Source organism: Kogia breviceps, chromosome 4, assembly GCF_026419965.1.
Source record: "Kogia breviceps isolate mKogBre1 chromosome 4, mKogBre1 haplotype 1, whole genome shotgun sequence".
Classification (NCBI taxonomy): domain Eukaryota; kingdom Metazoa; phylum Chordata; class Mammalia; order Artiodactyla; family Physeteridae; genus Kogia; species Kogia breviceps.
In genome coordinates, this window is record NC_081313.1 from 57509688 (window position 1) to 57523678 (window position 13991).

The 13991-nt window shown below is 38.5% G+C and overlaps 1 protein-coding gene and 1 non-coding gene across 5 annotated transcripts in view; both read left to right on the forward strand.

Moving 5' to 3' along the window:
- ARHGEF28 (Rho guanine nucleotide exchange factor 28) overlaps positions 1-13991 on the forward strand; it is a 330335-nt gene that overhangs the window by 72497 nt on the left and 243847 nt on the right. Inside the window, exon 1 of one of the 4 annotated variants that reach the window (XM_067031145.1) lies at positions 6443-6495. The exons of the other annotated variants lie outside the window; for them this stretch is intronic. The gene's annotated coding sequence lies outside the window, so the exon portion shown is untranslated. Of the gene's footprint in view, positions 1-6442; positions 6496-13991 lie in introns of those variants that run through there. 4 annotated transcript variants of the gene reach the window in all.
- Positions 3933-4005, forward strand: TRNAR-UCU (transfer RNA arginine (anticodon UCU)). The gene has a single exon. It is a non-coding gene; the product is annotated as a tRNA-Arg (tRNA).

Consider the following 13991-nt stretch of genomic DNA (forward strand, 5'->3'; position numbering starts at 1 on the left):
ATATTCACTTCTAGTTTCTCCTAGTTAACTGCAATCTGGTTTATAAACTCTTAACATTTTATCATATTTATTGTATTTTATATATACTTATCTAAAAATATATGCAAAAATCAAAACCATCTTTAATCCTGTTATTCATAATGATCACTGTTGACATTTTTGGTGTATTTTCTTCCAGAGTTTTTATCTATATCTGTGTAGAATTTTATTGAAGGTTCTCTTGGGATTTATTGACATGATGTGTTTTCTCATTTGACTGATACATTGGATCTCTTAATTTTGATGCTTTCATGTACTTTTAGCAATTCTATCTAGCTGTCATGACTAGTTCTTTTGGAAAAACAAGATAACTCTGGTAAGTGTGATTAAGAGAGAACCCAAACAAAATTAGAAATTATGAAGATTCCATAACATATTGAGATGATATCTTAATTATAAAATAATATTAAGCATAATTGTATGCTTATGCACAGGCAAAATCTTTTGAGGCAGGTTTTTAAAAAAATATTTATTTATTTATTTTTGGCTGCATTGAGTCTTTGGTGCTGCACACTGGCTTTCTCTAGTTGAGGTGAGCGGGGGCTACTCTTTGTTGTGGTGTGAGGGCTTCTCATTGCGGTGGCCTCTCTTGTCGTGGAGCACAGGCTCTAAGCATGTGGGCTTCAGTAGTTGTGGTGTGCAGGCTCAGTAGTTGTGGCTCACGGGCTCTAGAGCACAGGCTCAGTAGTTGTGGCACACAGGCTTAGTTGCTCCGTGGCATGTGGGATCTTCTTGGACCAGAGCTGGAACCCGTGCCTCCTGCACTGACAGGCGGATTCTTAACCACTGTGCCACCAGGAAAGTCCCAAGACAGGCTTTAAAAATATAAATTACAAGGTTTATCTCAAGAAGAATTAAATCACATGGTGGGGCAATAATCATGGAGAAAAAAATTGATAGTAATTATTCCCCAACGTCTACCTAACCTTCACAAAAGGATACTTCATTCAAGTGGATCCTGTGATATTTTTGTTCCTTTGATTATAACCTGTTTTGATTAATCTCTTATAACATTTTTTAGTTAAAATGTTTTTCTGTCTTTACTTTTGGGTCACTATAGAGAATCCTTCCTACAGGTGATAGATTCTTTATACCTTTAGAAAAATCTATGGATGTGTCCATCGACAGATGAACGGATAAAGAAGATGTGACACATGTATACAATGGCATATTACTAAGCCATAAAAAGAAACGAAATTGAGTTATTTGTAGTGAGGTGGATGGACCTAGAGACTGTCATACAGAGTGAAGTATATAAGAAAGGGAAAAACAAATACTGTATGCTAACACATATATATGGAATCTAAAAAAAAAAGGTTCTGAAGAACCTAGGGGCAAGACAGGAATAAAGACGCAGATGTAGAGAATGGACTTGAGGACATGGGGAGTGGGAAGGGTAAGCTGGGATGCAGTGAGAGAGTGGCATGGACATATATACACTACCAAATGTAAAATAGATAGCTAGTGGGAAGCAGCCGCATAGCACAGGGATATCAGCTCCGTGCTTTGTGTCCACCTAGAGGAGTGGGATAGAGAGAGTGGGAGGGAGACGCAAGAAGGAAGAGATATGGGGATATATGTATATGTATAGCTGATTCACTTTGTTATAAAACAGAAACTAACACACCATTGTAAAGCAATTATACTCCAATAAAGACGTTAAAAAAAAAAATCTATCGATGTAAGTTTTGTTTCTCCCCCTCATACCTTTTGTTTGGATCCATGAAAACTTCCAACTTCTTTTTTAAAGTTTTATCCTTTTGTCTTTCAGTATTGTTTGCTCCTTCTAGAATAGCTGATATTCTAGGGTTAGACTGTTGTAGCCAATTTTTTTTTTTTTTAGTCTGAATTCTGGTAGCATGTTTTCTTTTCTACATAAGTTTTCTGTACTGTTAAGTTTATTTCCTACTTGGCAGAACAGTTTTAGACCATTACTTGGTTTTAATTTCTGTGTAGTATTTTCAAATCTTGGCCTGTTTCTTCTTATGCCCACATAATTTTACTGTGAGCACAAAGCAAGAACTTAATTTTTTTTTCCTCTATCTCCCAGGAATCTGTTTCAGAGGGAGGGAGGCAGTCTCTGATTCTGGGTGCTTTAAATTTTTTTGACTGTTTTGGGGCAAACTTTTTTCTCCTTTTTTTTGGAGGGGTTGGGCAAACATTTCTGTTTGCTTATCTTTAGGAAGGAGACAATCTTAGTATTGGGAATGCAGGAATATTCCCGAACTCAGCCACAGACTTATGCTAATTTTCAAAATGAGCCATGGAGGTCCACTGAGTTGCTATTGCAGGAAAAGAGAAACACTGTACTATAATAAGATCAGAGAAGAAGCAGGAGTTGGCAAGACTGGTAGCAAAGAGTTTATAATATCGATTTGCAAACCTTAGGGATATAAGCATTACAAATAAAATTTTCAGCCTCTGAGCAGCTTCCTGCATCTGTACTTTAAGGGGCACTAAAGGAAGCAGCTCTGGGAGGCCAGGCTGTTTGTTCCCAGTAGAAAAGGTAGCAGAGGCATGCTATCTGGTTTGAAGTCTAGGCTTAATTTTTAGATAGAATGGTAACATGGTTTTAGGAGGAGATGTTTTAAGCTAGCAAAGAGTTGTAGTGAAGAAGCTAATGAGAAATGTAAAAGCCTGGAAAAATGTAAATTAGAATTATTATAACTGATCTAAGGTACTTGTATTCTAGCTTAACACTCTTTAATGGACACCACTTGGGAACTTAAATCCTATATTTGAAGTCATAAAGTTATTTTTTTATTTTAGGTTGTTTTTAGTCTTATTTTGTTCTCTAGTCTGTATATAAAGAGAGGAAATGGTGCAAGTACAGCTTGAAAAGAGATTTTGCTTACTGAGTATCCGATTGAATTTTGAAAGAGAAAGCGATTGTAAGCCAAATTGTATGTTTTTGCTGAATTTTTTAAAAAATTGAAGTATAGTTGATTTACAATATTGTGTTAGTTTCAGGTGTGCAGCATAGTGATTCAGTGTTTTTTTGTTTTTGTTTCTTTTCCAGATTATATTCCATTGGAGCTTATTTTTGATTACTTTTTAAATTGAGTTTTCGCTAAGTTTTTGTGGATTAAGGAAGGTTATAAAACACATGTTATACTTATGTACTTCATCCAAGAACTTCCTTTTCCACATTAGTTATATTTTAATTTTTATGTAAAGTGTACTTAGCATTCATCTTTCCAAAAATATCAATTCAGTGCTGTGAACAAAACAGAAGAGCTTTTCCTTGTGAAATTGTTGTTTCCAAAGATTCTTTTCTCCTCAGTAAAATAGCTTTATTTTAAATGATTATTTAAATCACACTTGCTCATTATAAAAAAAAAAATAAGAAATTACCAAGAAGAAGTTGCCAAGGAGAAAGATCACTTTAAGTTCCACCTTTGGGAGAATTTTCATTAGTGTTTTGATGACAGTCCTTTCAGGAACTTTTTTTTGCATATCTATACACACATCCACACCCACACACACCCCCATGATCCATAAAAGGAATCATAGAGAAAAGCTGTTTATGTTATCTTGCATAGATCCCCATTATTCTCTCCCCCCATCTTATATCTCTACTCCTGTCCCACAGGTAACTCTTGCTGAAACCTATTGCAGTCACTCTCAGCAGCATTAGCATCCTTGTGAAACTTGTTGGAAATAGAAATTCTCAGACCTCACCCTAGACCTACTGAATCAGACACTCTGGGCATGGGGCCCAGATATCTGTGTTTTAACAAAACCTTCAGGTGATTCTGATGTGTGCTAATGTTTGAGAATCATTGACTTAGTATATATATTTCTCCATTTTTCTGTGCTCATACAACCCTACATATACATATATATAGATACAAGCTTTAATAAAACCACTTAAAAAATCTGGATCAGAGAATTCCCTGGTGGTCCAGTGGTTAGGACTCTGCACTTCTAATGCAGGGGCCATGGGTTCAATCCCTGGTTGGGGAACTAAGATCCTTCAAGCTGCGTGGTGCAGCCAAATAAAAAAAAAAAAAGTATCATATTATATAAACTTCTGTATCTTTTCCAACTCAGCATTACTTTATGGAAATTCCTGCAAGTTGTCAGGTGTAGCTCTAATTCATTCTATTTAATAAATGGGTGTGGATCAAGACACTTCTCTGTGGATGGGTGTTCACTAGACATCCTTGTCCATATGTCCTTATTTATCAATACTTTCATCTTTATGGGATAGATTCCCAGGAGTGGAATTGCTGGATGCAGGATGTACATACTTCAAATTTTAATGATTTCTTTGCAAATGAGGTATAAGAGTTCACATTTTATTCAGCAACTTTAAGATATATTTAATATCTAGTTCTTTAGCCCTAACAACTGTGATAATTATGAATTGGGAGTTATAAACTCACTTTTACTGTGCAAAGGTAGCATGTTAAATTTTGTGTTAAATTTTATAAAAGTTCAAAAAATTCCCTTGTTTTAATCTTTTTTTTTTGCCATGGTGCTTCATTTCTGCTGTTTCTTGGATTCTGGCTAATATGAGCATCTAATCCATGGAAACTTCTACAACATCTGCAAAGGGTGTGTCTGTGGAACTTTGCGTGTGGGCTTTTGCTCTCTTCCACCTTTTAGATGTGTTAATCGTAGCAGTTGACTGAGAAGAGTAATCATTTCTTTCTCCGGAGGCTGCAGATTGTGATGGGGTTTTAGCTTCAGTAGCTTGTTGCCAGCTGGATCTAAATGGCTTCCCTTTTCCCTTAGCATTTTGTGTTTGTTATTCTTTTGTTCTGAGTCACAGTATCCTGCTGAGTTTGGTCCCAAGTATATTGGTTGCTGTTGGGCTTATTGTACGTAATTGAAGGGGTAATCTGATGTTTGCTGATCACTTCACGTAGTTGAGCTAAACCTCCTCCATTCAACCACTTCTATTTCTGGGGCTTGGTACACTCTCCTAGGCCCCGGCTTTCTGGAGGGGGGACCCTAGGACAAGACCCAGGGAGGCAGTTTCCTATTGAGGCTGCAAGTGACTTGGTTGCTTTGTTCTGCACTCACCTGGCGGACGCCTCCTTCCCGCAGATTCCTTCTGGCTTCTGGTTCCTGTTGAAGGAAATCCTGTCCTCCAGATGCTGCCCCTTCTCTGCTTGTGGCTCTGTGTCCCCTCATGGGTCGCCTGTGATCAGCCTGTCTTGACCATCAACTTGGAATCTTAGTATGTGAAGGCACCTTAGAGACCTTCGCCTGGCCGCCCGCACTTTGCAGATGAGGAAATTCAAGTTCCGAGCGGGAGAGTCACTTATTTGACCAGTTAACTCAGCTGGTTTGACACTCAGGATTTGTAAATGATGTTTTGGAAGCCATAACATTTTTTTGCTCAGAAAGTTTGTTAGTGGCAGATCCACGATAAGCCTGGGATTTTCCCACCTTCACCGGCTAATCAAAATGACCTTCTCCATTGCATTGCTTCTGCCACTTCATTTCCCCATTGGCCAGGTAGCCATTTTGTCCTTTGCCACCCTGCAGTCTTCCTTTGAGATTTACAACGTGAAGACTGGTGCTACTTCTTGGACTTTCAATTAAAATATCTCCCTTTTCTTACACTTTTTTGTCCTGCTGGAGGATGCTGCTTGTAACTAAGTCTAGGCAACCCTGACCCTCTAAAGCTCATTTGCTTACAAAAAGCTGGGCCTGGTAACTGATGGTCATTTGTGCCATCAAGCTCTCAAGCTCAACTTAATATAAATTTCACTAGTTCGGGTGTCAGGGCTCAGGCGAGGGTATCTTTTAGCACATGTCAATACAGCTAATTCCGGCTTTGAGAATGGAATCAGGAGGGGCTTTTGCCTGAGATGAACTTCTGGATCACACGTGTACTTTGTGCAAATTTGTTTTTAGGAAATTATACTAACGTTACCTGTGTTTTGACTTAAACATGGCAGCATGAGCATCTCAACTAATTTCTACCTGTTGGGTGGCGTCCTCCATCATTGTTTGAGCTGGGCTGGCTGAAGTCAGCTCTCCTTGGTGGTTCTTACTTTCTACCAACTTAGCTTGACCTTTTCCTGGCTGATCTTTCTCTGCCTGGTCCTGCTTTTACCTTTTCGCCTTTTCTCCTGTTTTCCTTAAGGAGGGGGCAAACCAATTCCAAAGCAGCATGTTGTTCTAGCCACAGAGCAGGAGAACCGTGGTAGCTACCCTGCCTGGCCAGCAGCCACAAGATGTCAGTTCTTGTGATATCTTGAGCTCCTTAGCTGCTACAAGAGATTGCTTGATGGTTCTGGCAGGCGGGGAGGGGAAAAACCACTTCTTAGACTCTAGAAAAACCTTTGACTTAGAGAAGTTACATAAATCCTCCCTTAGCTTCGTCCCTGTCCAGATTCTTAAAGAAACACTACTCTTTCCTCTCAGCACAATGGCACTTTATGATGCCCTCTTCTGTTGTCACCATGAGATGACAGACTTCTGTGAAAAGGCCTGAAGGTAAAATGTACAACTGCAGGAAACTGCAGGAAGAATTAGCCCCAGCACTCAGCATATTTGAAGGAATGTCTTTGCTGGTGTGGGCTGGGGGCTGTGGGTACCTAAGTACCACGTATTCTTAAAGTCTGATTGTCTCTCTTCCCATATTTCAGTGGCAGCCTTCACAATTTTGGGTAATGTGCAGTTTTGTATTTTTTAACATAGAACTCGCAGGAATTAACATTTTTGTTCTATTTGATTTTTTTAAAAGACGTATTACCATCTTAAGCAAGAATTTTAGGCATGCCAAGTATGGGTCAGATTTTTCTGTGGGAGAACCCTCGGTAGAAGAAATAAGGTGTGAAGCAGTAAAAATGTTTTATTTTCACATTCTGGAAAGGCAGCTCTTCCAGAAGGTGTGATATGTAGAGATTCTACATTATCAACAATTCCTTCCCCTCACCCCTGAGGGCGTGTGCTGTTTGGTTTGAATACTGTTGTCTCAAACTCCTGCCTTTTTTCCTCTCCATAACTTGATGTAGTTTGGCTTTAACCTTGTTTGTTTGTTTGTTTTTCTGAAACTAGACTCACTCACGAAGGGCACTAATTTGGCTCTTGCTTAATCTAAGGTTTTTTCTTAAGTCCTCATGTAGTGCAGTGCACTCTTCAAGTCACTAAGGGTGTAGTGGAGATGGAAACAGAAAAGGTCCTAGGACCTCACTCTGCCAGAGTCCACTTCAGAGTTGGAGAGACAGACAATGAGTAGGTAAACAAATAAAGACGTAAGAATTTCAGCTAGTAGTGTGTGTTAGGACAATACAGCAGTATGATATGGTAGAGAATGGTGTGTGTGAGAGAGATTTGATAGTTTAGGAACCAGGATCCCCTGCGAGCCTTCTAGTAGAAGGATCAGAAAGCACAAAGGCCCCGAAGTAAGAATGAACCTCATGTATCTGAGGGACAGCAAAAGGCCAATGTGGCCAGCGTATCCTGAGTTGAAGGGGAGGAGACAGGTCAGAGAGGTGGGTAAGGTCATTTCACGTAGAGCTTTGTGGCCAAGGTGATGAAATGAGAAGTCGGTGTGGGAGTCTCGATGGGGAAGTTGCCTGATCTGATTTATACTTTAAAAATGTATTCTCAGTGTCCTCAGACTCCGCTGGTCCTCTTTCAAGTTGCGCTCTTTCTTTGTCTATTGCACTTTCTTCTCATCTGCTTATGTGGGCGTTCCCCGGGCCCACTCCTTTCTCCTCTCTTCCAGGCAGCTTATCTCTCCTTGTTTTTTTCAACCACAGCTCCTCCACGAAGACTCCCACACGCGGGCCCTCCTCCTGACCTCTGCACCTTCTGCATCTTCTGTTTCCAGCTGGCCCGTTTGCTCTTTCCACTCAATTATCCAGCCTTGGCTTCAAATCCAGACTGTTATATTTAAAAAAACTTTTTCAAGTTCTCCTCTAAACCAACCCCCTTTCTAACTTCCTGATTTCTGTTACCATACCCCCATTCTCCCAGGCACCGTGGCTTTAAATCGGAGTTTTCCTTATTTCTCTGTTACTGTCTTCTGTACTTGATCATCATCAAGACGTGTTGATGGTCACGACTGTCTCTTTTCTCTCCTCTGCTGTGATTCTAATTGATCTTTGGATTGCTGCCTTTAGCCTCTTCAGAGATGCCTGTTTCGCAACTTTGAACCCTTTCCTCTCCCCCTCAGATATGGGTTATCATCTTGCATTTGTCTCTTGCTTTGTAGCCATATCCTCTCTGTTCTAATGAGACAAGACCCCTCTCTATCTTGGTGGGCTTTCTTCATTCTCTTATTTGCAGAACTTTGCCCAAGCTGCTCCAGTTCCATGACCAGGAATAGCCTCAGGTAGGGATGGGATACAGTGTTGTATGTAGGTTACAACACCTGAAAGCTGTACATTAGGTATCTTTTTGGTGATATTCTAAGGCTTGGTTTCACTTTATGGGTTAAGCTACCATTTTGGAAGCTGTTGCTTTTCTTTTTTTTCTTTTCTCATCTTTTATTTTTTTGAATTTCTGAATTAAATTTAATTAATTAATTAATTAATTATTATTATTATTATTATTTTTGTGGTATGCAGGCCTCTCACTGTTGTGGCCTCTCCCGTTGCGGAGCACAGGCTCTGGACGCACAGGCTCAGCGGCCATGGCTCACGGACCTAGCCGCTCCGCGGCATGTGGGATCTTCCCGGACCGGGGCGCAAACCCGTGTCCCTTGCATCGGCAGGCGGACTCTCAACCACTGCGCCACCAGGGAAGCCCTATTTTATTTATTTTTTATACAGCAGGTTCTTATTAGTTATGTATTTTATGCATATTAGTGTATACACGTCAATCCCAATCTCCCAATTCATCCCACCACCTCCACCCCACACCCCCCGCCGCTTTCCCCCCTTGGTGTCCATACGTTTGTTCTCTACATCTGTGTCTCTACTTCTGCCCTGCAAACAGGTTCATCTGTACCATTTTTCTAGGTTCCACATATATGTGTTAATATACGATATTTGTTTTTCTCTTTCTGACTTATTTCACTCTGTATGACAGTCTCTAGATCCATCCACATCTCTACAAATGACCAAATTTCGTTCCTTTTTATGGCTGAGTAATATTCCATTGTATATATGTACCACATCTTCCTTATGCATTTGTCTGTCGATGGGCATTTAGTTGCCTCCCTGACCTGGCTATTGTAAATAGTGCTGCAGTGAACGTTGGGGTGCATGTGTCTTTTTGAATTATGGTTTTCACAGGGTATATGCACAGTAGTGGGATTGCTGGGTCATATGATAATTCTATTTTTAGTTTTTTTAAGGAACCTCCATACTGTTCTCCATAGTGGCTGTATCAATTTACATTCCCACCAACAGTGCAGGAGGGTTCCCTTTTCTCCACACCCTCTCCAGCATTTGTTGTTTGTAGATTTTCTGATGATGCCTATTCTAACTGGTATGAGGTGATACCTCATTGTAGTTTTGATTTGCATTTCTCTAATAATTAGTGATATTGAGCAGCTTTTCATATGCTTCTTGTCCATCTGTATGTCTTCTTTGGAGAAATGTCTATTTAAGTCTTCGGCCCATTTTTGGATTGGGTTGTTTGTTTTTTTAATATTGAGCTGGATGAGCTGTTTTTATATTTTGGAGGTTAATCCTTTGTCTGTTGATTCGTTTGCAAATATTTTCAACCATTCTGAGGGTTGTCTTTTCGTCTTGTTTGTAGTTCCTTTGCTTTGCAAAAGCTTTTAAGTTTGATTAGGTCCCATTTGTTTATTTTTGTTTTTATTTCCATTACTCTAGGGGATGGGTCAAAAATGATCTTGCTGTGATTTATGTCAAAGAGTGTTCTTCCTATGTTTTCCTCTAAGAGTTTTATGGTGTCCGGTTTTACATTTAGGTCTGTAATCCATTTTGAGTTTATTTTGTGTATGGTGTTAGGGAGTGTTCTAATTTCATTCTTTTACATGTAGCTGTCCAGTTTTCCCAACACCACTTATTGAAGAGACTGTCTTTTCTCCATTGTATATCTTTGCCTCCTTTGTCACAGATTTGTTGAACATAGGTGCGTGGGTTTATCTCTGGGCTTTCTATCTTGTTCCATTGATCTGTGTTTCTGTTTTTGTGCCAGTACCATATTGTCTTGATTACTGTAGCTTTGTAATATAGTCTAATGTCAGGGAGTCTGATTCCTCCAGCTCTGTTTTTTTCCCCCAAGACTGCATTGGTATCCGGGGTCTTTTGTGTCTCCATACAAATTTTAAGATTTTTTTATTCTAGTTCTGTAAAAAATGCCACTGGTAATTTGATAGAGATTGCACTGAATCTGTAGATTGCTTTGGATAGTATAGTCGTTTTCACAATATTGATTCTTCAAGTCCAAGAACATGGTATATCTCTTCATCTGTTTGTGTCATCTTTGATTTCTTTCATCAGTGTCTTATAGTTTTCTGAGTGCAGGTCTTTTACCTCCTTAGGTAGGTTTATTCCTAGATATTTTATTCTTTTTGTTGCAGTGGTGAATGGGATTGTTTCGTTAATTTCTCTTTCTGATCTTTCGTTGTTAATGTACAGGAATGCAAGAGATTTCTGTGCATTAATTTTGTATCCTGCAACTTTACCAGATTCATTGATTAGCTCTAGTAGTTTTCTGGTGACATCTTTAGGATTCTGTATGTATAGTATCATGTCATCTGCAAACAGTGACAGTTTTACTTCTTCTTTTCCAATTTGTATTCCTTTTATTTCTTTTTCTTCTTTGATTGCCATGGCTAAGACTTCCAAAACTGTTGAATAATAGTGGCAAGAGTGGACAACCTTGTCTTGTTCCTGATCTTAGAGGAAATGCTTTCAGCTTTTCACCATTGAGAATGATGTTTGCTGTGCTTTTGTGGTATATGGCCTTTATTATGTTGAGGTAGGTTCCCTCTATGCCCACTTTCTGGAGAGTTTTTATCATAAATGGGTGCTGAATTTTTTCAAAAGCTTTTTCTGCATCTATTGAGATGATCATATGGTTTTTATTCTTCAATTTGTTAATATGGCATATCACATTGATTGGTTTGCATATATTAAAGAATCCTTGCATCCCTGGGATAAATCCCACTGAATCGTGGTGTATGATCCTTTTATTGTGTTGTTGGGTTCTGTTTGCTAGTATTTTGTTGAGGATTTTTGCATCTATATTAATGAGTGATATTGGTATGTAGTTTTCTTTTTTTGTAGTATCTTTGTGTGGTTTTGGTATCAGGGTGATGGTGGCTTCATAGAGTGAGTTTGGGAGTGTTCCTTCCTCTGCAGTTTTTTGGAAGAGTTTGAGAAGAATGGTGTTAGTTCTTCTCTGAATGTTTGATAGAATTCATCTGTGAAGCCATCTGGTCCTGGACTTTTGTTTGTTGGAAGATTTTAAATCACAGTTTCAATTTCATTACTTGTGATTGGTCTGTTCATATTTTCTGTTTCTTCCTGATTCAGTCTTGGAAGGTTATACCTTGCTAAGAATTTGTTCAGTTCTTCCAGGTTTTCCATTTTATTGGCATAGAGTTGCTTGTAGTAGTCACTTAGGATGCCTTGTATTTCTGCAGTGTCTGTTGTAACTTCTCCATTTTCATTTCTAATTTTATTGATTTGAGTCCTCTCCCTCTTTTTCTTGATGAGTCTGGCTAAAGGTTTATCAATTTTGTTTATCTTCTCAAAGAATGAGCTTTTAGTTTTATTGATCTTTGCTATTATTTTCTTTATTTCTATTTCATTTATTTCTGCTCTGATCTTTATGATTTCTTTCCTTCTACTAACTTTGGGTTTTGTTTGTTCTTCTTTCTCTAATTCCTTTAGGTGTAAAGTTAGATTGTTTATTTGAGATGTTTCTTGTTTCTTGAGGTAAGCTTGTATTGCTATAAACTTCCCTCTTAGAACTGCTTTTGCTGCATCCCATAGATTTTGGATGGTGTTTTTGGTGTAATTTGTCTCTAGGTATTTTTAAATTTCCTCTTGGATTTCTTCAGTGATCTCTTGGTTATTTAGTAACGTATTGTTTAGCCTCCATGTGTTGGTGTTTTTTACATATTTTTCCCTGTAATTCATTTCTAATCTTGTAGTGTTGTGGTTGGAAAAGATGCTTGATATGATTTCAGTTTTCTTAAATTTATCGAGGCTTGATTTGTGACCCAAGATGTGATCTCTTTTGGAGAATGTTCTGTATGCATTTGAGAAGAAAGTGTAATCTGCTGTTTTTGGATGGAATGTCCTATAAATATCAATTAAATCTATCTGGTCTATTGTATCATTTAAAGCTTGTGTTTCCTTGTTAATTTTCTGTCTGGATGAGCTGTCCGTCAGTGTAAGTGAGATGTTAAGGTCCTCCACTATTATTGTGTTGCTGTTGATTTCCTCTTTTATAGCTGTTAGCAGTTGCCTTGTATTGAGGTGCTCCTATGTTGGATGCATATATATTTATAATTGTTATATCTTCTTCTTCGATTGATCCCTTGATCATTATGTAGTGTCCTTCCTTATCCCTTGTAACATTCTTTATTTTAAAGTCTATTTTATCTGATATGAGTATTGCTACTCCAGCTTTCTTCTGATTTCCATTTGTATGGAATATCTTTTTCCATCCTCTCACTTTCAGCCTGTATGTGTCCCTTGGTCTGAAGTGGGTCTCTTGTAGACAGCATATATATGGGTCTTGTTTTTGTATCCATTCAGCCAACCTGTGTCTTTTGGTTGGAGTATTTAATCCATTCACGTTTAAGGTAATTATCAATATGTATGTTCCTATTACCATTTTCTTAATTGTTATGGGTTTGTTTTTGTAGGTCCTTTTCTTCTCTTGTGTTTCCCACTTAGAGAAGTTCCTTTCACATTTGTTGTACAGCTGGTTTGGTGGTGCTGAATTCTCTTAGCTTTTGCTTGTCTGTAAAGCTTTTGATTTCTCTGTTCTGAATGAGATCCTTGCCCGGTAGAGTAATCTTGGTTGTAGGTTCTTCCCTTTCATCACTTTAAATATATCCTGCCACTCCCTTCTGGCCTGTAGAGTTTCTGCTGAGAAATCAGCTGTTAACTTTATTGGAGTTCCCTTGTATGTTATTTGTTGTTTTTCCTTTTTTGCTTTCAATAATTTGTCTTTAATTTTTGTCAGTTTGATTACTATATATCCTGGCGTGTTTCTCCTTGGGTTTATCCTCTCTGCGCTTCCTGGACTTGGGTGGCTATTTCCTTTCCCATGTTAGGGAAGTTTTCGACTATAGTCTCTTCAAGTATTTTCTCAGGTCCTTTCCCTCTCTCTTCTTCTGAGACCCCTGTAATGAGAATGTTGTTGCATTTAATATTGTCCCAGAGGTCTCTTAGGCTAACTTCATTTCTTTTCATTCCTTTTTTCTTTATGCTGTTCTGCGGCAGTGAATTCCTCCTTTCTGTCTTCCAGGTCACGTATCCGTTCTTCTGCCTCAGTTTTTCTGCTATTGATTCCTTCTAGTGTATTTTTCATTTCACTTATAGTATTGTTCATCTCTGTTTGTTTGTTCTTTAATTCTTCTAGGTCTTTGTTAAACATTTCTTGCATCTTCTTTATCTTTGCCTCCATTTTTTTTTTTTTTTTTTTTTATGAAGTCCTGCATCATCTTCAGTATCATTATTCTGAATTCTTTTTCTGGAAGGTTGACTGTCTCCACTTCATTTAGTTGTTTTTCTGGGGTTTTATCTTGTTCCTTCATCTGGTACAAAGTCCTCTGCCTTTTCATTTTGTCTATCTTTCTGTGAATGTGGTTTTTCTTCCACAGGCTGCAGAATTATAGTTCTTCTTGCTTCTGCTGTCTGCCCTCTGGAAGCTGTTTCTTACCTCCTGGGCATGTTGGCAACAATTGGTGTATTGCTACCCCATGGTGCCTTGGGTATAGCCTGTGGCATGAATCACTGGGCTTTCCAAAGGTGAGGTTAATTCAGAGAGAACTACAGCTCCCTGTTTAAAAAGATGAATTAGAAAAATTAAATTGCCATTAAATA